At 48.3% G+C, this 24,978-nt stretch overlaps 2 pseudogenes; both read left to right on the plus strand.

Moving 5' to 3' along the window:
• The first annotated feature begins 21,159 nt into the window (after positions 1-21,159).
• LOC138459494 (5S ribosomal RNA) lies at positions 21,160-21,273 on the plus strand (annotated as a pseudogene).
• Positions 21,274-21,603: 330 nt separating this feature from the next.
• On the plus strand, positions 21,604-21,722 carry LOC138459869 (5S ribosomal RNA; annotated as a pseudogene).
• Positions 21,723-24,978: the final 3,256 nt, after the last annotated feature.

The following is a 24,978-nucleotide window of genomic DNA, read 5'->3' on the forward strand; positions in this document are numbered from 1 at the left end:
ACCATATGCCTAGATATTTAATTTTTTTTGTTGCACCTTTGGAAGCCCCAGGCCGTGATACACGCCTTATCACACGAAAGCGACAAAGGCATAACCTCAGATTTGGACCAATTGATTTTATAACCAGCCACTTCATGGAATTTACGCAGAAAATCTATCAATGTAGGTAAAAAATTATCAAGATCCCGTAATACTAACAATAGATCATCCGCATAAACCCAGATTCTTTGTTCAACCCCCTGATAGTAAAGCCTTTCAATTCTTGATTACAACTAAGTGCAATTGCCAAAGGCTCAATAGCTAAAACACATAGTAAAGGGGATAAGGGGCAGCCCTGTCTGGTACTCCTGCTTAAGTCAAACGGCTCAGATCGTAATCCGTTTGTCCTAACATCAGCCGTTGGATGTGCATATAAAAGGGCTGTCCACGAGATAAAACGTTCCCCAAGGTTCATGCTACGCAAGACCGAAAAGAGATAGTCCAAGTTTATCTGATCAAACGCCTTCTCGGCGTCGAGAGAGAAGACCGCTACATCGTCAATAGAGTTCTGGCCCTGAGATATTGTTAGTAATAACTTCTGCATATTACTTGATGTTCTACGATTTTTAACAAAACCAGACTGATTATCATGCACCAGAGACTGCATCAAGTGTTCAATTCGCAAGGCTAAAATCTTTGCCAAGATTTTGTTATCTGTATTAATTAAGCTAATTGGGCGGTAGCTAGCGGGCAGATTTCTATCCTTTCGTCTCTTAGAGGCGATGTACCTATCTCTCAATAATTCTAGTGCAGGCTCCGGCAATATCCTGTAAAACTCAACAGGTAAGCCATCCAGCCCTGGTGACTTCCCTGTACTTAACTTGCGGATTGCAAACTTGAGCTCATCTGTAGTTATAAGCCTCTCAAGAGACATTTTATCACTATCTGCAACTTAAGGGATTGCCAAGGAACCAAAAAAAGATTCACCATGACCTGTAATGTCCGGTTCATTCTGATATAAAGTAGTATAGTAATGTTTGAAAAAATCATTAATTTCAACCGGGTTAAAAGTGGTTAGACCATCAGGCCCACAAATCGACGTGATTGCACCATCAGAGTATTGCTGCCGAAGCCTATAGGCTATCCATCAGTCACATTTCCAGCCCCTCTCAAAGTAGGAAAACCTGAGTTGAAAGAGATCTTTCTCTGCCTTCTCTGTTAAAATCCCATTCATCTCCCTCTTCAAGTTAATTAACTCCTTCTTCTTACCTGGGCAATCCGGATCCCTCATTAAGTCACTAGTCACTTCCTTAATACGCCTGTCCAAGTCTACACTCACTTTCTCCATCCTCTTTTTCTTCCCGCTTGAGAGGCCTAAAACTAGGCCCCTTATGGTAAACTTAAACGTTTCCCAGATCATTTTGGTACTCAGTTCATCAGTGCGATTTTCTGTCACAAAGAGATTAGCCTCAGGCCTAATCTTATCAAGTAACTCTTCATCATGTAGGATCGAGCTATTCATCCTCCATGTAAAGGATTTGCGAAGTTCAAAGTCCAATTTCAAAGTGAAAGACAAAGGTGCATGATCTGATACTGTGATATTTCCAATTTCACCTGTCCTAAAATTTTCAGTCATATTTGTATTAGGCACGAGAAGTTAGATTACGACTGGAACGAATATTTGTTATCCTGAAAAGAACAGGGTTTTCTTTATAGACTAGAAATAGGTACAATCTGTGCTCTTTATCGTTGTTATCTGTGCTATTAAAACATATAACTTAAGGTTCTAACCAATCTCATTCCCTCAGACAGATCTTCAAAGCTTAAAGTTAGCGTTGCCTGGCGCTATGAAACCAAGCCGTGTGAATGAGCCCTCGTTGATATCATCTCTGGGCAGTGCTCATAGTTTGAGCCCTCGTTGATATCATCTCTGGGCAGTGCTCATAGTTTGCTGTGCTGCTTTTACTGAAATGGGGACTGCCTTTGTAATGTTTGGTTAATACTTTTCTCAAAGTCCATAAACTATGGTTAAAAAAAAAAGAAAGTATGAGAAGAAAGGGTAACATTGACTAAGTCACCTTTCAACGTTATTTGCCAAACTGCCCAGTGCAATTCAGCATAAACCGTTTGACAAATCGCCACTGTCATTATTTGTAAGAGAAATCATTAATTCAAGCCACATTATCCTCCAGGAGCAAAACGTTCTTCACAGAAATGTACAACATATTGATGAAACCATGTAAAATGACAAGCATGGCAACATGTTCAGTAATACATTTAACGTTGCTGGAGGTGAAAACACGACGTCATTCGGTTGACATTGTATTGTCTGTCCCTCAGTCCTGTCAATCCTACGTTCAAGACATATGTTGCTCTTATTACCTATAAAGCAATATTAAATAATGTACAGGTGGTCCCCGATATAGAAAGCAAGATAACGTCTACACGTAGGTTCAATACATAATAAAGATTCCATTACATGGCACCGCCGAAATGTCCTTGTGTGGAAATCTGACACATATTCTAAGCTGCTACCAAGCACCACCCATAGAAGAATAACATTTAGGTTATTCCACATGCTACTCATAGTGTCCTCTAGCACGTTTATTTGATTGCAGTGAATAGATTCAATGTGCAATGCACATTCTCAATAGGCACCCACCCTCATTCCAGCTTCATAGGAAGATGCCCGGACATTGAATTCAGCATAGTACTCCCCCAGGATACAAAAAGAGGTCAGGGCGCCCCTCTGCAAGAAAGAACAGGACATTATAACCTGTTCTGTGGGAATGCACCCATCCAGAGTCTGCAGCCACATGTTCTTGCTCACTGTACCTTTCACAAAGAAGGAATATCCAATTCCATATCAGAATCTGTCCCCCCACTTGAGCAGTCCAGCACTGAAATGATAGGCAATCCTCCTTTGAACAAGAGTACCAACAGCAACCCCAGACACGTGTTTCGGCCTAGTCAGGCCTCATCAGTGAGGTGGAGCTGTGCCTATCTGAGCGCAGTGAGTGAGGGGTCCACTGCTGGATAACCCTAGGTAATTTAGGGTGATTAACCCCAAATTCCTTATACATTCAAAAAGAGGTCAGGGCGCCCCTCTGCAAGAAAGTACACGGCAGCCACATGTTTTAGCTCACTGTACCTTTTGCAAAGGAGGAATACCCATTTGCATATCAGTCTTTGTCCTGTACACTTTCCAGCACCGAAATGCTTGGCAATCCTCCTTTGAACAGGAGGACCAACAGCAACCCCAGACACCAGTTTCAGATAGTGTGTGACATATTTTCTGAGAGAAATGCTCTACAAGTACATGAAGACATATTCAAACAATGACACACAAATAAGTGTGCTAATTGTAAGGTTACAAATAAGTGACCGGCAACATGTTTTGGTGAAGAAAGGTAAAGCAAAAATCTTATTGACAGATAATGGATGTCTTTTCCAAAATGTACCAATATGAAATTAATTAACTTGCTTGACAGTGGTGTTCAAAGAAAGTCAGTGTACCTGTAATAGGACCAACGTACCTTTAAAATGATACGCCATATTAATACGAAAAATATGCACCTATATTTAACACATAAAGAAATATTGACTATGAGAGATTCTCATATATTCAGTGCAAACAGTGAACCAGTAGACAGTTTTGTGGCAAGGCTATGGAATGTACTCCTCCATTGGGAAAATGAGAAATTCCCAATTGAGGATGGCGTTCAACTCAGAATCATGGAGGGTGGCACATCATCAGCCTCCAGGAAACAACTACTGCAAAAGCTGCTGCCATGAATGACAATCTGGAACTTGTGTGGGAGTCAATACTAAGGTCGCCACTATAGAATCTATAGAATCCCCTAAAGTAACAACATGTAAAGACATCATGGGCGTACAAACAAAAAGGCAAAAGGCTTTAAGATTGATGCTAAAAAAACAGGCTCATAGAGGAGTTGGTTTTGTGAGGAGAGGCCCAGCATGGAAAGAACCCCTTAAGAGAGGAGCGGGCAGGGGGAAAGGAGCTAATTAGACCACAAGACCCCCCAGAGGGGTTGCAGGAGCTCATGGACAGTGTGCACACAGCATTTCGCGGGCCTCAAAGGAAAGGGGGCTGCCGCCAGCTGAGAACCCAAGGGTGAGTGAGCATTACCGGGACGCCTTGGAAGAGACGTGGTTGGGCTAAGTGGAGCACTGCAGACAGGCCACCCTGACAGGGGAGGCGCTCTAGGACACAATAGTAGGAAAGATTCGAGGAGACGGAGAAGGGCATAAAACCCCACTCGAACTGCCCCTAGGAGGGCCATGGCAAGAGGTGCTAAGGAACAAGGAGCCGGTTGCCCGCCAGGAATCAGGCCCGAGGGCCTCCATGGAGTGCAACCTTCCCAGTGGAGGGGTGAGGGGAGTGAAAGAAGCCCTGAGACACGAAGGGGGGGCCCGCAGCGGATGTATAGAGCCAAGGCTGGTAACAAGGACAAGGCCAACGAGGAAGGTTGAAAGGCTGACAAGTGAAAGACGGAGTGCACTAGGAGGAGGAATCACGTCAAGTAGTAAAGGGTTACGCAGCAGAGAACATCTGCGAAAGAGCTAGCGGAGGGACCTCAAGTGGGTGTCAGGACACAAATGTGTGTGGGGGTCAATGACCTGGAGAGAGAAGATCTCCCAATACCAATACCACAGCCGTGTCGGAGTAGAAATGGAGAGGGCAAAGTAAGCTACGGGACCCCACCCCAGCTCTGCGGAGATAGGAACCATCAAGAGTGACATGCAGATGTTCCTGGAAGAGATCCGGGGGATTAGAAGCGACATAGGAGCCAAAGTGGCAGGCTTGTCAGCAAAAGTAGACATGCTAGAAGAAAGGCTCGACGAGGTGGAGGCTAATCACGCTTCCACTGGCATTCTCGAGGAGCAGATCGAGGTCCGATTTCGGGACATTGAGAGGCGAGAAATGGAGTTGGGCCTCAAAATGGACGACATTGAAAATAGGGAGAGCCAAAACAATCTCTGTTTTTTTAGCCTCAAGGAAAGGAAGGGAGAATCCCCAGCTGGACTTGAGAAGAAAATCCAGCAAAACATTGGAATGGTCCAAGGATCAAAAGAAGGAACACATGTGAACCTGGATAGAGTGTACTGCGCAGGAGGAGGTAGTAGGGCGCCACGCTCTGTCCTGGCGAGGTTGCACTACTACTGGGACAAAGCAGACATCCTGGAGAAAGCCAAACAAATGGGAATCATTGACTATGAGGACTCCAGAGTGGCAATATTCCAGGATCTTTCAGCGCAGACCCTCTAGAGGTGGAAAAAGTGGGCCCCGCTCACGAAGTGGTTATAGGAGAAAGGAGTCCGATATCGGTGGGGATACCCCTTTGCGCTAATATTCAAATGGAAAGGTGAAAGATGTCACCTGGTGTCAGAAGAAGAGATCGAGAGAGCCACAGAAACTCTGTTGGGACCCTGGGAACGGAGGCCACTCAGGAAGGAGAAGAAGGGACGTTGGAGAGGCAAGAGATTCTTGGCCCGAAGAGGGAGCAAAGCCATTGAAGAATGCAGGGAGCCAGGAAGTTTCAGAAACTGAACTTTCCCTCTCCCAGAAGGGAAGTGAAATGAGGGACAAGGACCACCTGGCACATGGTTAAAGGGCTGTGAGGGGCTTGATATTGGGTCCCTACACACCCCGTACATAACCCCCCAGGAGGGGAGTTTACCCGGAGGGGGAAGTATGTGGAGCAAATTGGTTTTGTTTAACAAGGTTGGGGACACCCAGTATTTGGGGGTAGATTGGATAGGCTTACAGGCCTAAAGGGGGTAGGGCGGATACGAGAGGGGTAAGCGGGTAGAAGCGGGGGGAACTATTCCTCTCACTATATTGTTTGAACAGGGGAGTTGTGTTGTGCAGCAAGGGGGGTTCTGGGGGAGGGTAAGGTACAAGAAGGGGACTGGGGGCAGAGGTGAGGAGAAAGATGGCAAACATTGTGATGAGGGCAGGGGACGGCATTCCCGATGGTTCAGCAGGTGTGACCAACATGTTTGGGGCGCAAGGTCGGACGCCTCAATGTGGAGTTAATGTGGCACGGGGGCAGGATGGATGTTTCCTGCAGCAGGTCTGGGAGGAATGATGTGGGGGTACCTCTTGAGTGATGTTCAAGGTGATGGGAGAAGGGTAAAGAAGGTGATGGCTGAGATTTGCGCCCACACTGAATGTTAAAGGGCTAAATTTCCAAAACAAGAGATCCCTCATGAGCAATATGTTTCACAAATAGCGCCTGGCGATCCTCTTCCACCAAGAGACTCATTATAAAAAGGGTGTGGAATTATATACGGGGGAAGGAAACTGATAAAAACTTCTGTGCCGCACATAGAGATTGCAAGAAGGAGGGAGTGGGTATTATATTAAGAACAGCCTTCAAGATGACGGAGTTACAAGTCAAAAGGGGATTTGGGGGCTGATTTCTAGGGATAAAGGGGTTTCATGAGGAAACACGGATCACTCTGGCCACCTTATATGCCCCTAATACGGGACAAATAGGTTTCCTGCGCCAGGTCTTTGGGTTCCTGGAGGGCTTTGCAGAGGAAGCCACGGTACTGGGAGGGGACTTTAACTTGGTGGTGGATCCGACGCTAGATTGATGGTTGGCTAAGGACAAAGCCCTGTGAACGGTAAGCTCAGAGAACACCGCCTTCAAATACCTCCTGCGGGACCATTATTGGGCTGACGTTTGGCAGGGACACTTTCCGGAGTCGGGGTGCTACATGTTTTTTTCAGCCCCGCAGCAGACATATACAAGGATAGACTTGTTCCTGGTCCCGCTAGACAGGCAGGCCGAGATGTGGACACCTAGGGTTGAGGTGATTACCTGGTTGACCATAAATTGGTGTTAGTGGAGTGAGGATAAAGAGCCTAAGCAGCAATTCTGCTGGAGGTGCAACAACACTTTATTAAGGGACAGGGTCTTTCGGGACTTTCTGGGGAAAGAGGTACAGGCATACTTTGAGGCTAATGATAATGGGGAGACAACTATAACGATGGTCTGGGAAGCTGCCAAAGCTATATCCCGGGGCCTTCTCATAGCTGAAAGGGCACGGAAGAAGAGGGCGAGGGGACTGATTGAAGCCAGGCTCTGGGGGCAACTGAAAGTGCTGTGGTTGCAACTCCTAAGTACAGGGACAGATAAAGAAGTGCTCCTGGGAGAGATGAGGGACAAGAGGCAGGAGCTACACACAGCATTGATAGGGGAAGTGGTAAAGAAGATGAGGTTCACAAAACAAAGGTACTATACAAGGGGAGACAAAGTGGGAAAGCTTCTGGCGAACAGAGTGAAGGGGTGCAGGGTGGAAAGGAGTATAGGCTTAATACAGGGGGCAGATGGGAGCAGTGGGACTACACGGGATGGGATGTCTTCCCGGTTTGCGGAATACTACCAAAAACTCTATTTCAGACCAGTGGAGCCCCTGGGGGAAAAATCGAGGGGGTATTTAGCAGATTGTCGGCTCCCCAAGTTAATAGGGGTGGAGAGGGAGGCCCTGGATGGGGAGGTGACACGGGAAGAGGTATTGTGGGCAATCCAGAGAATGAAGGCTGGGAAGGCCCCAGGGGAAGATGGGTTTACGGCAGACTTCTATAAGCTATACCCGTCCTCACTCGCTACACCGTAAGTTGTTTAATTCAATAGTGGGGGAGTCTATGATCCCGCCGACATTCTGCTGGGCACTGATCACAGTCATCCCGAAGCCAGGGAAATACCCGACCAGCTTTGCCTCGTGTAGACCGATTTCACTACTGAATGTTGATGCAAAAATCATTGCCAGGATCCTTGCGTCAAGCTTTGGGGGCCGACAACATGTGCAAGACACTCCATGTCCAGGGGGTGGGGGCCTTTTGCTGGCCCTAGACGCCGAGAAGGCCTTTGACCGGGTGAGTTGGTCATTCATCGGAGAGGTCCTAGCAACCATGGCAACAGGCCAGAGGTGGATGGGATGGAGGGCGGCCCTATACTCCTGCCCAACGGTAGTGGTTACTGGAAGTATATTGCAGGGTTTCCCACTACAGCAGGGCACGCGGCAGGGGTGCCCCCGGGGTGCCCCCTGCCCCAGCTATTATATGCAGTGGTCATTATATAATATGCTAGGTTATTAATAACGCGCTTAATACCCAGATGTTTCTAAGCACTGACTCTGGGTTCGAACCTATGTTGCTCTGTGTCGTTTTGCTTCCAAGGCGAGCACGTTGCCCCTGAGCTATCCTCCCGAGACATGGAGCCATGGGCAGCAGCGGTCCGGGAAGAAGGCAGAATAAAGGGGGTCCAGATGGGGAATATGGAGTGTAAAATCAGTCTCTTTGCAGATGATGCCCTGCTTTATATTACAGAGCTGGAGCAATAAGTGCCCCCCATTTTGGAGAGCCTGGTGCTATATGGGGAGCTCTCTGGCTTTATAGTCAATCTGGAAAAGTCAGTAGCCTTTAAGGTGGGGAGGCTGTCAGAGGCAGAGGTGGAATACATTGGGAACCTACTGTTTTGGGCCCAGGAGGACTCATTTAGGTACTTGGGAATCCAGAACTATGCATATCTGTTCTTTAGGAATTTCCTCCTGCGGTGGGTGGCAGTAAAGAATGACATGGAGAGGTGGTCTAGATTGGGGCTCTCATGGATGGTGCGCCAGAACGCTATTAAAATGGTAGTATTACCTAAGTTCCTGTTTGTATTCCAGATGCTACCGGTCATGATCCCGCTGACTTTCTTTGCTGAGGTGAAGAAGGGCATGCTAAAATTTCTCTAGGCGGGAGCAAAGCAGAGGGTGGCCTACAGGACACTAACCTTACCAAGGGAAGATGGGAGCGCAGGATTCCCGGACCTAGAAACCTACAACAAAGCAGCCTAGCTCCAGGTTATGGTAGATTACCTGAACCCGCTTTCTGAAAAACAGTGGGTGCTAAAGGATAATGCAATACTGGCTCCAGTTTCACTGGGAGAATGGTTGTAGGTGCCCAAAGCCTGTATTCCGCAAAGGGTGCTGCTTCACCTGGTGTTGGAAGTCCTGTGGGCCATGTGGAGGGACGAGGGAGAAACAGGTGGCTCACCTCCTGGCCTACCCCATTGAATTGCATATGCACCCCCCCCGAGGGATGAGATAGGGGAACCATTGGGGTTCCGACTCTGGTATGAGGGCAGGTTCTCCAGAGCTGTTCAAATGTGGGACATGGGCACCTTTCTCCCACTGAATGGGTTAAAAGAAGTTCTGAATGTGGGGAAACTATCACCCTTTCGATACCTGCAGTTGAAGGGAGTCCTAACAGTGGGGGGAGAACTTGACAAGAGAGTGGACATACTTTGAACATCTCCTGCTAACAGGGAGGGGTACCAAGGGACTTATTGCTGGATTATACAAGTCGATCTTGTTGGTGGAACCAAGGGAACCACTCAAAGCTAGGGTCAGGTGGGGGGTGGACCTTGGGAGAGATATTGAGGATACATTGTGGACACATATCTGTAGATCTGTAGAGGGGTGGTATGGTCAATGATCTCCCTGCAATACAGGCACCAAGCAATACAATTGATACACAGGTGGCATTACCCTCCAGCTAGGATAGCACAGATGCATAATGGATATGACCCACGCTGTTGGAAGTGTAAACAGGCGAAGGGCGACTACATACACATGTGGTGGGGTTTCCCCAGAGTACAGGCATACTGGAGGGAGGTCCTCTCATGGATTAAGGGGGTGGACTGAATCCACAGGTAACTTTCCCCGTAGCTCCTTCTTTTTGGAGTGCGGGTGGAAGAGGAGGAGGAGGTTGATGGAGGGCATATGCTGCAAATCATGTTGGTCTCTGCCAGATGTTTTCTTGCCCAACTATGGAAGAATTCAAGCATGCCAAAGGAAAATGAATGGGTAGCAAAGATAAGAGCGATCTATGATATGGAATACCTTACTCATGAGTCCCTTCTTTGTTACGCTCACCTGGCTCCCACAGGGGCGTCGGTCGGACCCGGACTGCTGCGGCCTCCACCCACGTGATGCATTGTGCAGCGATGACTGACTGGATCTGCCCTCTTAATCTTGTCTGCTTGACCCGTAGAAATATTCTCCTACAAGTGGAGAAATGGATTTAGCCACTTGTGGATTCAAGTGATAGCACCCCCACTGTCCTCCCTACTAATCACCTCTGAAGTGCCCTCTCAGCAATCTCACCTTATATTCTTGAAGGATGAGCTCTCCATCCTGCGAAGAACGCAGGGGCGCGTTGATGACCAGTTACTTTACTGGTCTGAAGATATTGGAAGAGTTGTAGACGAATCCTGACTCCAAAAGGTCCTGGCGAAGAGCCGTAAGTATATAGTTCGTAAGAGTTCAGAATGTCTGGAATTCACTCCTGTCCAATTCCTCTTTTTATCTTGCAGCTTTGACCCAATAAGAAGATTGACAGCTGAAGCGCTCCGGTAAAAGTCTGTGTTACCCAACACTGTCCGGTAAATAATGACAAGGGTTAAACTTGCTGCTTTCTCCTTTTCTTACAGGTGCGGCATAAGAAGAAGATGTGGCGTGCTGATGAATAATACGTCTGGCGGTAAAATCAGGTAAGCATATGGCGGCTAAAGAGATTGTCTCTGTCTGTTCTCTCGGCTCACCTTGTTGTTTCTTGTCCCCTTTAGGTGCCGGGATTCGGCGATGTAAAGATGGAGACAGCGCCGGATCGAAGAGATGCTGCGTGGAACGGTGAGTATGGCGCGGCGCTGCTGCTGGCGATGCGACGTGTTTAAAACCAAGTCTTTCCTCTGGTTTGAAGATGCGATGAATCCGGAATCAGGTAAGAAATCAGGTAATACTCTGGTTCTAACCTTTGCTTCTTTCCTTCTTTCTTGGTGCTCCAGGTTTGAGGCGGGCGTGGCAGAAGGCTGGATGCTGCTGCTGGCACGTTGAACGTTATGCTGCTGGATGCAGAATAACACGAAGCGTGTGCTGCTCTTCGGGCGTGGTTTAAATAGCCTCCAAAGTAGTCCCAGGTAGGTATTCCTCCCCGACCACAGCCGAGTAACAAAATAGTCCCTAAGGGAAAGTAGTCCCTTCCAGGCCTCACATGGGCATGGATCTTCTTGCAGCATGGTCTGCATCAGGTAAGTGTGCACCTATGAGCCTGGCGCCAGGACTGATGTCCCATATGAGCCTGGCGCCATAGGCGCCAGGACTGAACCCAGACAGCCCCTAGCAGGGGTTGCTGGGCTTTCTCAGGGCAACATGATGCCTGCTCCCGGGGCTGATGGACGTGGTCTGGATGCCCGGGGGTATGCATCATGACAGCACTCCCCCTCATGGCCCCTCCTAAAGTCGTTCCTCCCCTTGGTCCTGGTTTATCTGGGAAGTCCCGATGGAATCTCTTCACTAATCGTGGTGCATGAACGTGGACACTAGGCTCCCATGACCTTTCCTGTGGCCCGTAACCTTTCCAATCAATTAAGTAAAAACGTTTTGATTTAACCACCTTGGAGTCCAAGATGTTTTTCACCTCGAATTCAGGTTCTCCATCTATCAAGATAGGATCTGGTGGTTTGGTTAATCTTGTTCCTGGTTGAACTGGTTTTAAAAGTGAAACGTGAAAGACAGGATGAATTCGCATATTGGAGGGTAATTCCAGTTTGACGGCTACCGGGTTGATAATGGCCTTATGTCATGCCTGCCAATGGCTTCTCCTCGACCTCTTGTCATTCAGCCCAGCGAACGGCTAGACCGTTCTACACTCGCTGGCGGCTGTTTAATAAACTGCCCGGCAAAAGAATACATTGACAATTTCCCGTAGGATTGGTCATGACTTTTACTTCAGTTTCATACCTTCCTTATATTCTCCTTTCTTTGTGTAGTGCCTCTTTAAGGACCCTCCGGCATACGTAATAGTCAGCTGACAATGCGTTGGTCATGTGTTACGCGTTGTTCAGCTGATACGTATTTAAACTCGGAAGTTCGGGTGTTCGGCGCTTCTGATCGTCGTTAGTTCTACGCTCCGGAGCCGTTGCTCTTGCTTCTTTTCCTTGCTCCTCCACGGATTACTCTGGCTGCTCGACCTCCTATTGAGACGCCGACCTGGCTGCACAACATCGTGACGGTCACCTGACTATTCCGAACTCTGCAACCTCCCGAAGCAGCTCCTGCAGTCTTTCCCGCGGGGCCAGTATTCCGGTTGTGACTGCCCCCGCTGTCTTGGTCGCATTACTCTGTGATTGTATCCTGACTATTCCGGACTCCTTGCCTATTGTGGTACCTGCGGTTCTCCCCAAGGGGCTGCGCTCCATGAGGGCAATTTCTGTAAAGGGCTTACCAGCTTGGTTTTCGGTTCTCCTTCTCCCACGGACTTCCATAATCCCTCCTTTCCGAGGCTCTGTTCTTCTCATTTATACATCAAGTGCACTGAGACATTATGGACGCTATCCTGCGTGCACCATCTCGACTCTAGTGTGGCCCTCGTTTCGTGCGGGTTAGAATTTCCCTACTAACCTCCCTTTCCCTGTCGTTGCTTAGGATTCTTCTATTTTGGGATTACTAAGGACTAAACTGGACAGGTTGATTGTTCCTACTTACCCCTACATCTTCAAAGAAAACAGGTCAGTGGTTTTCGAACCGATACATACTGTCATTTTGTTTTCATCAGTTCCTGAAATCATACTTGTCTTTTTCCTAATAGGCTGGTGGTTCCTTTATACTTACTCGCCCTTTCCGCTGATTCCTCCCTTGGGCTGTATCCTTAACAGTCAAAGAGTGCCGTCAGTTGGAAGGTCGCTATTCACCAATTACGAGGGACATCGAGTCATCTCCTGAAGACTCTACGTGTATCCTTTTGATAAAATCTACTCTACATGTATCCTTTGATGCTGATATTCTGTACTATTGTTGGTTGTTTCAGTGACCAAAACCGAATTCTAACAGAATCAGAAGCCTGAAATGGAGGGTTCAGATCCCTTAAATATACTCACTCAGCTGATTGCTGACCTGAGACAGGAAATGATATCAGCTCAGGATACATTGCGCCACCGTATGGACATGCTGCAAGATTCCATGCACGCATCTCCACAGGGGGTGGCAGGCTTAAATCCCGTGGCCTCGGGTTCGGGTCTCCAGGCCACTCAAAGGGACCCCGTACAGGTGCTCATGCCAGCCCAGTTTCCTTTAGCCCCTCCTGAGAGATTTATGGGGGAACCTAGGAACTTTCGCACCTTTGTAAACCAGTGTCGGCTTCACTTCTTATGTCGACCCAGCTCTTTCCCAGATTTGACCACTAAAGCAGCATTTGTGCTGTCCTATCTAGGGGGAACAGCTGCCGCATGGGCTAATCCTTTGCTCGAATCAAACAGTCCTTTGTTGTATGACTGTGACGCTCTATTATTAGCCATGGGCAAAATATTCGATATGCGACACGCTACCCAGGCTACGGATCTTGAACTATTGAACTTACAGCAAGGCAATCAAAGCTTATTGGCCTACCTTGCTCGGTTCAATCAACTCACAGCAGAAACCCAATGGCCTGAGGACAAGAAGTCCGCAGTCTTCTACAAAGGCTTGTCTGAAGAATTGAAAGATGCCTTGTCAGCGGTCCCTGTGGTTCCGTCAGCATTTTCGGATCTCCTAGATCTGGTCCTTCAAATAGACGCCCGACGATCCGCCAGGAAAGGAGAAAAGAAACCCTTCATGGCAACACCTGGGCGTTCTGATACTTCTCATCCCGCAACCTGCGAACCTGAACCTATGCAAATAGGCGCAGTACGCGGCCGTCTGTCTGTTTCTGAACGTGAAAACCGCCGCAAGAACAACTTATGTATGTACTGTGGCTCTCCTGAACACTTATTAGCGTCTTGCCCCAAGAAACCGCCTAGAAAGTCGGGAAACGTCAAAGCTCGGCAATAGCAGGGGTCCCTGTGCCGAGTACCAAACAGGACTCCTCTGTCTACATGGCTTCCTCCATATCAGTACCAGTGTCCTTGGAATTTGACGGGACCATTTTACAATCCCTAGCTATGCTTGATTCAGGCGCCTCTAATTGCTACATGGATCTATCGTTTGTGGCCCGGTCAGCAATACCCACGGTTCCTAAATTGGTTCCAGAAGCAGTTCATAACATCGATGGTTCTTCTTTGTCTTCCGGGTTGGTAATAGAAGAGACCATCCCAATTAAGCTGTCCTTACCTGATGGTGCCACAGAACTCTTGGTCTTTGATGTGATAGCTGCACCTCAATACCCATTGATATTGGGTTTGTCATGGCTCAAACTGCATAATCCTATCATTGACTGGACCACAGGCCTCATCCAATACCCCTCGGATTATTGCCACAATGAGTGCTTTCCGGGATCTAAAGGGAGCCGTTCTCCAGTGTTGGCATTTCTAGTGGGGGCTCCTTGCATCGGCTTGCTTACTAACAAGCCCATCTTGGTACCTAGAGAGTATGCGGCATACGCCGATGTGTTTGATAAAGGTAAAGCAGAGGCGTTACCACCTCACAGGCCTTATGACTGCCCTATAGAATTGGTGGCTGGCGCCAAGACTCCTACAGGGCGTGTCTATTCACTTACCCAACGGGAGGATGAAGTACTGAAAGAGTATATCGATAAAGCCCTGGAAAACGGTTTTATTCGCTCTTCTCGGTCACCAGCTGCTTCGCCCCTGTTCTTCGTTCCTAAAAAAGAAGGGGACCTACGCCCGTGCATTGACTATAGGGCCCTCAATGCTATCACTGTAAAAAATCAGTACCCGTTACCGTTAATTAATGTACTCCTAGACCAATTGGGTGCTTCTATCATCTTCACTAAACTGGACTTGCGAGGGGCGTACAATCTTGTACGTATTCGCCAAGGCGACGAATGGAAGACCGCATTTAAGACCCGGTACGGTCTCTATGAGTATTTAGTCATGCCATTCGGATTGTGCAACGCCCCCGCAACGTTCCAGTATTTTATGAATGATATCTTCAGTGACTATATTGACCAATTCATGGTCGTCTACCTAGATGACATCCTGATCTATTCGACCTCCATGGAGGATCACCTCACACATGTCACCAAAGTACTTCATAGATTGAGAGAAAACCACCTATTCGTTAAAGCCGAAAAATGTGTATTCCACACTCAGGAAGTGGAATTTCTAGGGTATGATATCACCAATAAGGGGGTGAGAATGAGTCATTCCAAAGTCAAAGCAATCCTGGACTGGCCCGTTCCCCACTCAGTCAAATCCTTACAATCCTTCCTGGGCTTCGCAAATTTTTATCGGAGATTCATCCACTCTTTCTCTAAGACTGTAGCACCACTTACAGCCCTGACTAGTCCCAAAGCTTCATTTCACTGGTCAACAGAGGCACAAAAGGCCTTCGATATGTTGAAAGAGGCCTTTACATCAGCCCCTGTACTACAGCATCCAGATCCTGAGACACCCTTCATTGTAGAGGCCAGTTTGGCTATAGGGGCTATCCTCTCACAGGAATGTACGTACACTAGAGAGGAACACCCAGTGGCGTTTTTTTCACGTAAATTAGCCCCTTATGAAAGGAACTACACTGTCACAGAGAAAGAGCTATTGGCGATAAAAGACGCGTTCTTGACATGGAGACACCATCTTCTTGGGGCAAAACATTCGGTGCTTGTGTATTCAGACCACCGCAATCTCCAAGAAATAAAATCGATGAAATGCTTAACTGCTAGACAAGCTCGTTGGCACTCGTTCTTTGCCCAGTTCGATTTCCATATCACATATCGTCCGGCCAAAGACCACACCAAAGCAGACGCGTTGTCACGTCTCCATTCTGGTCGGGTCGATGGTGTTGACCCAAAACCCACTTTATTGGCAGAAACCGTTATTTGCAGTTGTTCTGTTCAACCTTCCCTCAAACAGGATATAACCAAATGGGTCTCGCAAAACCCACAAAAGGTTTTGGAATTGAATCTGGATGTCAGCGATGGTCTCCCGTACTACAACGGTCTTTTGTATTTACCCACGGATCAGACCCATCTTAAGGCAATGGAATGGAGTCATGACTCATTAGTCGCGGCTCATCCCGGTCAAAAGAAGACTTTGGAATTGGTTTGGCGATGGTCTTGGTGGCCAGGTATGTCACGCGATGTCATAGACTATGTTTCTTCCTGTGCTGTATGCGCTCAGTGTAAAATCACATCGAAAAAACCCATGGGATTGCTGCAGCCTTTACCGGTGCCACACAAACCTTGGTACATGGTGTCTATGGACTTTGTCGTGGAATTACCTCCCGTACAGGGATTTAATACGGTGTGGGTTGTCGTGGATTACTTCACTAAAATGGCCCTGTTCATCCCATGTCAAGGTATTCCTACGGCCATTGTCTTGGCGGATCTCTTTTTGAAACACGTCTTCCGTTTTTTTGGCCTTCCTGCAGAAGTGATCACAGACAGGGGATCGCAGTTTGCTTCGCGTTTCTGGAAGGCTTTAACATCTACACTTTTGATGGACGTGCGTCTATCTAGTTCTTATCACCCTCAGACTGACGGGCAGACAGAGCGGGTAAATGGTGTCATGGAACAGTACCTCCGATGTTTATTGCTACAACATCAGACCTCCTGGCTTGCCGTTCTGCCGGCGGCCGAATTTGCGTATAATAACTCGGTGCATGCCTCTACTGGCGTATCGCCTTTTTACGCGCTCTATGGTCAGCATCCTCGTTCCATTCCTGTTCATCCTAAATTGCCCGGTTCGGTCCCTGGGGCAGTCAACAAAGTACGGAACATCACTTCCCTACAGACCAGGATCAAAAGAAATCTGGAAGAAGCCCAGGCTCGCTCAAAACGTCATGCTGACAAACACAGACTTGTCGCTCCTCTATACAGAGTTGGTATGTCAGTCTGGCTATCCACCAAACATCTGAAAATACCTGGAAAAAAGAAGCTGTTACCTCGTTTTGTAGGTCCATATAAGATTACCAAAGTAATAAACCCTGTGGCTGTTCGTTTGGAACTGCCTTCTCGTTGGAGAGTTCATCCAGTGTTTCACGTCTCTCTCGTTAAGCCTTTGACCGCTGGAACACGATTGCCGGTTAAGCCTCTGGCAGTCTCGGTACGAGGTTCGGAGGAGTACGAGGTGAAGGCTATTCTGGACGTTAAGCTGCGTGCTGGGGTTCCACACTATCTCATTGATTGGAAGGGTTACGGCCCCGAGGATCGTTCCTGGGAACCCATCTCCAACATCCATGCCCCCGCTCTACTGCGCCGGTTTCACGCTTCTAGGGGGGTGGGGCGCTCTTTGGGGGATGGCACTGTCATGCCTGCCAATGGCTTCTCCTCGACCTCTTGTCATTCAGCCCAGCGAACGGCTAGACCGTTCTACACTCGCTGGCGGCTGTTTAATAAACTGCCCGGCAAAAGAATACATTGACAATTTCCCGTAGGATTGGTCATGACTTTTACTTCAGTTTCATACCTTCCTTATATTCTCCTTTCTTTGCGTAGTGCCTCTTCAAGGACCCTCCGGCATACGTAATAGTCAGCTGACAATGCGTTGGTCATGTGTTACGCGTTGTTCAGCTGATACGTATTTAAACTCGGAAGTTCGGGTGTTCGGCGCTTCTGATCGTCGTTAGTTCTACGCTCCGGAGCCGTTGCTCTTGCTTCTTTTCCTTGCTCCTCCACGGATTACTCTGGCTGCTCGACCTCCTATTGAGACGCCGACCTGGCTGCACAACATTGTGACGGTCACCTGACTATTCCGAACTCTGCAACCTCCCGAAGCAGCTCCTGCAGTCTTTCCCGCGGGGCCAGTATTCCGGTTGTGACTGCCCCCGCTGTCTTGGTCGCATTACTCTGTGATTGTATCCTGACTATTCCGGACTCCTTGCCTATTGTGGTACCTGCGGTTCTCCCCAAGGGGCTGCGCTCCATGAGGGCAATTTCTGTAAAGGGCTTACCAGCTTGGTTTTCGGTTCTCCTTCTCCCACGGACTTCCATAATCCCTCCTTTCCGAGGCTCTGTTCTTCTCATTTATACATCAAGTGCACTGAGACATTATGGACGCTATCCTGCGTGCACCATCTCGACTCTAGTGTGGCCCTCGTTTCGTGCGGGTTAGAATTTCCCTACTAACCTCCCTTTCCCTGTCGTTGCTTAGGATTCTTCTATTTTGGGATTACTAAGGACTAAACTGGACAGGTTGATTGTTCCTACTTACCCCTACATCTTCAAAGAAAACAGGTCAGTGGTTTTCGAACCGATACATACTGTCATTTTGTTTTCATCAGTTCCTGAAATCATACTTGTCTTTTTCCTAATAGGCTGGTGGTTCCTTTATACTTACTCGCCCTTTCCGCTGATTCCTCCCTTGGGCTGTATCCTTAACAGTCAAAGAGTGCCGTCAGTTGGAAGGTCGCTATTCACCAATTACGACGGACATCGAGTCATCTCCTGAAGACTCTACGTGTATCCTTTTGATAAAATCTACTCTACATGTATCCTTTGATGCTGATATTCTGTACTATTGTTGGTTGTTTCAGTGACCAAAACCGAATTCTAACACCTTAATGGTGTAAGGTCCCAAATATCTAGGATTAAAAGTCTGAGTTCCTTTCAGAGGTATGTGTTTTGTAGCAAGCCAAACCTGATCTCCAATTTGGTATTGTGGAGTTTCACTTCTATGTAGATCAGCATTTTTCTTGTATTTCTCTTTTGCTTGCTTCAAATGTTCTGTTGCTTCTTTGAAGGCTTGTGTAATAGTAGAATGTAAATGACTAACTGCAGGCATTTCTAAGTGCTGAGGCGAATCGAGTTCTGAGGTTCGAGGGTGGTGTCTATATATGGTATAAAAGGGGCTTTGTCCGGATCCTGAATGTACAGAGTTATTGTATGCATATTCGGAAATCCATAAAATATCTTTCCAATTACTTTCGGTCAGGTGAAGCATGCAACGTAGGTACTGTTCAAGGGTCTGGTTGGTCCTCTCCGTCTGACCATCGGTCTGGGGATGGTGACTGGTTGATAACCTTACGTCGATTTGCGCCAATTGACAACATTTCTTCCAAAAATGTGAAATGAATTGACTACCTCGGTCAGAGACCAATACGGAAAGAAACCCGTGTATTCGAACAATGTTTTCGAGGAACTCCTTGGCCAGAATTGAAGCAGAAAGTAATCCCTTCAAAGGAATAAAGTGGGCCATCTTGGAAAAAAAAGATCCACGATAACTAGAATGGTGTTAAATCCATTACATGGAGGTAGATCAGTAATAAAGTTTAAAGACAAGGTGTGCCATGGTGTAGGTGGAATATCCAAAGGTTGTAAAAGGCCAGCTGGTTTTTTCTTCTGACTTTTGTTTTGGGCGCAAATGCCACAAGACATCACAAATGACTTTATATCTTTTCGCCAGGTGGGTCACCAGATGTAACGCTCACCTGAATCCCTCGGAGGCCCAGGTCTGGGCTGGGGGTTCTCGGAGTCTTCTAGGGTCACGCGCAGGCCTCGAATGCCCCCCTGGAAAGGCCCTTTCCTCACTGAGATCTTGATCTGAAGGGTGAGGTGTCTGCAATTATGAGAGCAAGGGGTTAATATGGATATATAAGCCTGACTGGGTAAGCTGCCTCCCCTTCCTGGTACTCCCAAGTAGTTCGTAGGCTAAATGTGCTCACCTCATGTAGGTGAAAGCGGAGCTCTCCATCCTGCGCCTGTGCAGGGGCGCCGAAGCCAGTTACTTCACTGGTTAATTGTCCAGCCTCTTGGTTGCAGAGGATGAAGATTTGGAGCTAGGCCGTTGTTAGCAGCACGAACGGCGGTTGCTTGAATATGGAGGTCCGGAGAGCGATGGAATGGCGAAGGTATTGCAGGCAAGTAAGTAGAAAATGCCAATTCGAAGTTAAAAGCACTTCTTAATGTCTCTTTTCCTTTTTCAGGTCGCAGAAGCAGCTGGGTAGAAAAATGGATGTCGAGGAATGCGCCGAGGAGTGAGAAAGATGAGCGCTGCCCAAAACACGTGCATATAGATGGAGTTTTGTATTTCTTAATGATGTCCTTTTGTTTTGCAGATGCGAGTAGCAGCGTCGGCGGAGGCGAGAAGAATGCAGCGCAGGTAAGGAAAGTTTCACGGAGGTTTACTAACCAATGTCTTTGCTTCCACAGGGTGCCGGAAAAATGGAAAGCTGCAGCCCGTGGCTTGAGATGCACCGATGGACTGGGTAAGTGCTGCGCTGGTTTTTATCTCGTGCTAACCTGGTGTTCTTTTCCCTTTTCAGATGCTGCTGAAGACGAAGTTGGTATTTCAGAAGGTAAGATTGCGGATTTCTCTTCCCCAGATGCAGAAGTTGAAGATTCTCTGGAGCTGACACGGTGAGCGTCCTGCTGCTATTGCAGAATAACGCGAAGCACGTTGCTCTGATCGGGCGTGGTTTAAATAGCTTACTGGAGTGCTTAGGTGTCTCCTTCCACAGCAGCCTCGCCCAGGTAAGAAGTCCCAGCTTCCAGAATAGTTCCAGTATCCAGTCCCAGGGAGTGGTGCTGGCCACACCCAGAAGGTAAAGTAGTTCCAGCCATGGATGGATGAGGATTTCATCCTGCAGGTGAGTAAGCAGCATGGTCTGCAGCAGGTAGGTCCACCCAAGCACCATTCCTTACATCATGAGCCCGGCACGTCCTGTGCCGGGACTGGGTCCCCTTATGAGCCTGGTGCCACTGGCGCCAGGACAAGGTCCATAAGGCCCCTATGGGAGCCGATGGGTGCCTGGAAATGAAGTTGTGACCCAGCTTCTGAGGCAGTTGGGCTAAACCTGACTCCTTGGAGGCTGCGGTCATGACACCAGAATTGTCTCTTAATGTTAGCTTCATTTTTTGCAATACCTGGGTGACCTTCCATCTATACCATGTGGAGTAGGCTTTTTTGTGCTCCATGTTCAGGAAGTGAGCCATTTCTTAATTGTCTTTCAAAACTGCATGGTCTACCCGACTAGATGCTTTACAGTACAAAACTCACTAGGACCAGAGCCTATGGCCACACCACACTGAATGTGCCAGATCTCGTCTGACCTCAAAGCTAAGCAGTGTTAGGGCTAGTTGGTACCTGTATGTGAGACCGCCTCGGAATACAAGGTGCTGTAGGCTTTTTTTGTGCCCCATGTTCAGGAGGTGAGCCATTGCTCAATTGTCTTTCAAAACTGCATGGTCTAGCTGACTAAATACTTAAAGATACGAAACTCTCAAAGCCCAGAGCCTACGGCCACACTGAATGTGCCCGATTTCGTCTGATCTTGAAAGCTAAGCAGTGTCAGGCCTAGTTAGTACCTGGTTGGGAGACCGCCTGGGAATACCAGGTGCTGTAGGCTTTTTTGTGCTCCATGTTCAGGAAGTGAGCCATTTCTCAATTGTCTTTAAAAACTGCCTGGTCTAGCCGACTAGATGCTTAACAGTACAAAACTCAGGAGGGCCAGGGCCTGAAGCCACACCACACTGAATGCACCAGATCTTGTCTAATCTCAGAAGCTAAACAGTGTCAGGCCTAGTTAGTACATGGGTGGGAGTCCGCCTGGTAATACCAGGTGGTGTAGGCTTTTTGTGCCCCATGTTCAGGAAGTGAGCCATTTCTCAATTGTCTTTCAAAACTGTATGGTCTAGCCGACTAGATGCTTAAAGGTTCAAAACTCACAATGCCCAGACCCTACGTCCACACCACACTGAATGTGCCCGATCTTGGCTGATCACAGAATCGAAGCAGTGTTGGGCCTAGTTAGTACCTGGATGGGAGCCCGCCTGGGAATACCAGGTGCTGTAGGCTTTTTTGTGCTCGATGTTCAGGAAGTGAGCCATTTCTCAATTGTCTTTCAAAACTGCATTGTCTAGCCGACCAGATGCTTAAAGGTACAAAACTCACAAGGCCCAGATCCTATGGCCACAACACACACAATGTGACCAATCCTGTCTGATCTCGGAAGCTAAGCAGTGTCAGGCTGAGTTAATACCTGCATGGGAGACGGCCTGGGAATGCCAGGTGCTGTAGGCATGTTTGTGCTCCATGTAAACAAACAAACATGTCCCTTCCCTTTCGATGCACGGATAGCATCGACCCCCTGTGTCTCCGTGGACCGGCCGGGGAGCATGGCTGGGTGGTGGTTGCTGCAGCTTCCTTGGGTGGGGGGGGGCATAGCTCTCCCTGCACAGGTCCGTACACCTCCGCCACCTTTGCCTCCCTTTCCACTAGTTGCCCTCCCAGTCATGGCACAGATGGATTGGTGCAATGGGAGGTGCAGCTATCGATTGTCCTGGGCACTTTGAGTGAGGGGGCAGTGTACATGATGTCAAACATACCAGTGTGTCCCAGCAAGGCTCAATCTAACCCCTGGGGAAAAAATAAACAGGCCGCGTAACGCACAGGCACCCCAAATATGAAAGAAATGTGTATGCAACCCCTCGGCAGCCCACGTGTAAAGAGAAAACCTAACGCAGTACACTGCGTTTTTTGTTTCGTAAAAACTGTCATATGAAATTTCTTTTGTGTACAAATTGAATTGTATAGTCGAATTAGTATCAGAAATTGTTGAATTTTCAATAAGAATTGTGGAATATGGTAATGGTAGCCGCCTTCCCCATAGGGGCATTACCATGCTTAACATATACCACACACAAATTACTGGTTTGATTGATTCAGACAATTGAAAGTGTGCAGGGGACGGGAGTTCCTAATCTTGGAACACTTTTTCTGTTTTCTGTAATATTTCCAACCTAGATGTCAAGGTTGCGATTTTCTCCCCTGCACCTCTAATTACATAGAGATCTATATTATTAATCAACATAACCTAACATACTCCCTTACTCAGAACACAACTTTAATAGGTGTGCATAGTGTTTTCCTTCTGTTGCAGTATGCTGTGGCACCCAGCAACACAAAAAATACATACGCGAAGGACACGTAAGCTACAGTAATGTTAACTAAGGTGTTACGCGACACACAGGGGCACCCACAGATTGCAAAATGCATATGCAACTCACTGTCAGCCTCAAAAGTACAAACACGTGTGCGCAGAGTCAAACCCCCACCTAAAGAAGAGGCTCGGACGTAGTGAAGAGATCACTAAGTCCACACGTCCATCAGCTGTAACTCGGCAAGCGTGTGACGCTCTCCTACGCACTACTTTATCCCGATCCTGAACGCAACGCCCAATGTTCAGCGCGTGTCACGTAAGTTATGCGCTTAGGGTCTTTCCTCTGATTTCAAGCTAACGCACTGTTTCCGCATGTGGCTGGCCACGCAAGTGACTCAGAAGACTCACGCTCCTACCTACCAGACAATTTACCTGCCGACAAGTTCCCCGAGGTGCCTCCTACGAGCCATCTGCTGCTGCCTGCCCACTGTGTGTGCCTGATGCCCATGTGCCCTGCAATTTGGTGCCTGCTGTACAGCCATTGCCAGAGCTCTCACTGTGATCACATCTGCTGATCCTGAAGACTCCCGACGTGCCATACCACCACTCCACAGCCCAGCCCCAGGACCACATGCCCACCCACAGCTGCCCCGGCAGTGAGGCAGAGGGCTGTCAGCTTCTCAGCCAGGGAAGTTGGCATCCTGGTGGAGCAAGTCGTGGGGCATTATGAGGCCCTCTTCCATGGACCATTGCAAGTCGGCAAGGAAGGACGGAGGAATATCTGGGCGGACATCATGGGTGCCATCAACACGGAGGGGGTGGCACCCTGCACTACACACATGTCCACAAGCACTGGAAGGACTTCAAGGCCAGGACCGTCAACAAGGCCCGGCGCTTCCTCAAGGCTATTGAGAACCAGGGCCGGTTGACCAACGACAACTATCGGGTCCTGGAGAGATTCTACCCAGCGCTGTACGCCCAGGTCATTGAGATGGATCTCAGTCTGGAGTCTACTGGTAAGTGTTTATGTGTTCTTGGACACCATGGTGCATATGCATGTTGAGGTATGGTTGGACTGTGCACCTTGGCCTCATGTCTGGCTCGCCTCTTGCATAGGTGTCTGTGCCAGGCAGTGCTGAATGTGAGTCCATTCAGACATGTGTGACAGCAATGTTGTTTGGGTTGCAATGTGTAATGTGCCCAAGCATGTAGCGACCTGCACATGTCTGCATACATGTGTCTGTACTGGGGCATGTGAGAGGTGTTACACATGAATGCTTTTACAAACATCATGGGCATGCATGGTGTACATGTACATGTGTCAGGGAAGTGAGTGTGTGAATGGCCAACACTCATGGATGTATGACCCAAGAGCATTTAAATGTGTGATTGACTCATGCTGCAAAGTTTTCCTCAAGTGCTCACTGACGTGAATGCTCCATGGCCTGAAGCATGACTGTCCGGTGGTGTGTGAATGAGATGTGTTTGTCCCATGATGCATGTGAGGTGAATCCACAAATATGATGTGCTGATAGTGTCTTGTACATGGATGTGATTGTCTGTTGCGCATAACGTACATGAATGTGCATGTTTGTTAATTGCACTGGCCTGTGTGTTGTGGAGGATGATGATGGTTGTGACATTTAACTGTGCCACTCGTGCACATTTGCTTTGTGACGACCATACATATGTTCAGTACCCTGATGCTTGTGTTCAATGTCTCCCTATCCACAGGGCCGATGGAGGAAGAGGGCGGAGAAGGCGCTGTGGAGCAAGGCAGCATGGATGCCTCCACCAGACACAGACTCAAGGCCCAGTCGTCCTCCCAGGTACTGTCATCTTCCAGGAGTGAGATGGCTGGTGCCGCGTCAGAGTCAACGGTTGTAGCTGCTGAGGGTAGGTCCAAGAGGGCGAAGGTGATGGACGACTCCTCAGCAGTGGGAGTGACAGATGAGCACGCACAGGGGCAAGGCATTGCGGAAGACGGTGGGGAGGCATCCAGGTTGGTGTGGGAACAGGAGGAGGAGGAGGAGGCAACATCAGCCCAGTCCATTGGGCCCGGTGTGGGTGATGACATAGGTGTGACTGATGCAGTCCAGACTCAGGGGCCAAGGCAGTGCAGGTAGCTGTGGAGGAGCCTGTGCTTATTCCTGCCCCTGGGCCTGCGACTGC

This window comes from Ambystoma mexicanum, chromosome 4p (assembly GCF_040938575.1).
Source record: "Ambystoma mexicanum isolate Mex_15411 chromosome 4p, UKY_AmexF1_1, whole genome shotgun sequence".
NCBI classification, from domain to species: domain Eukaryota; kingdom Metazoa; phylum Chordata; class Amphibia; order Caudata; family Ambystomatidae; genus Ambystoma; species Ambystoma mexicanum.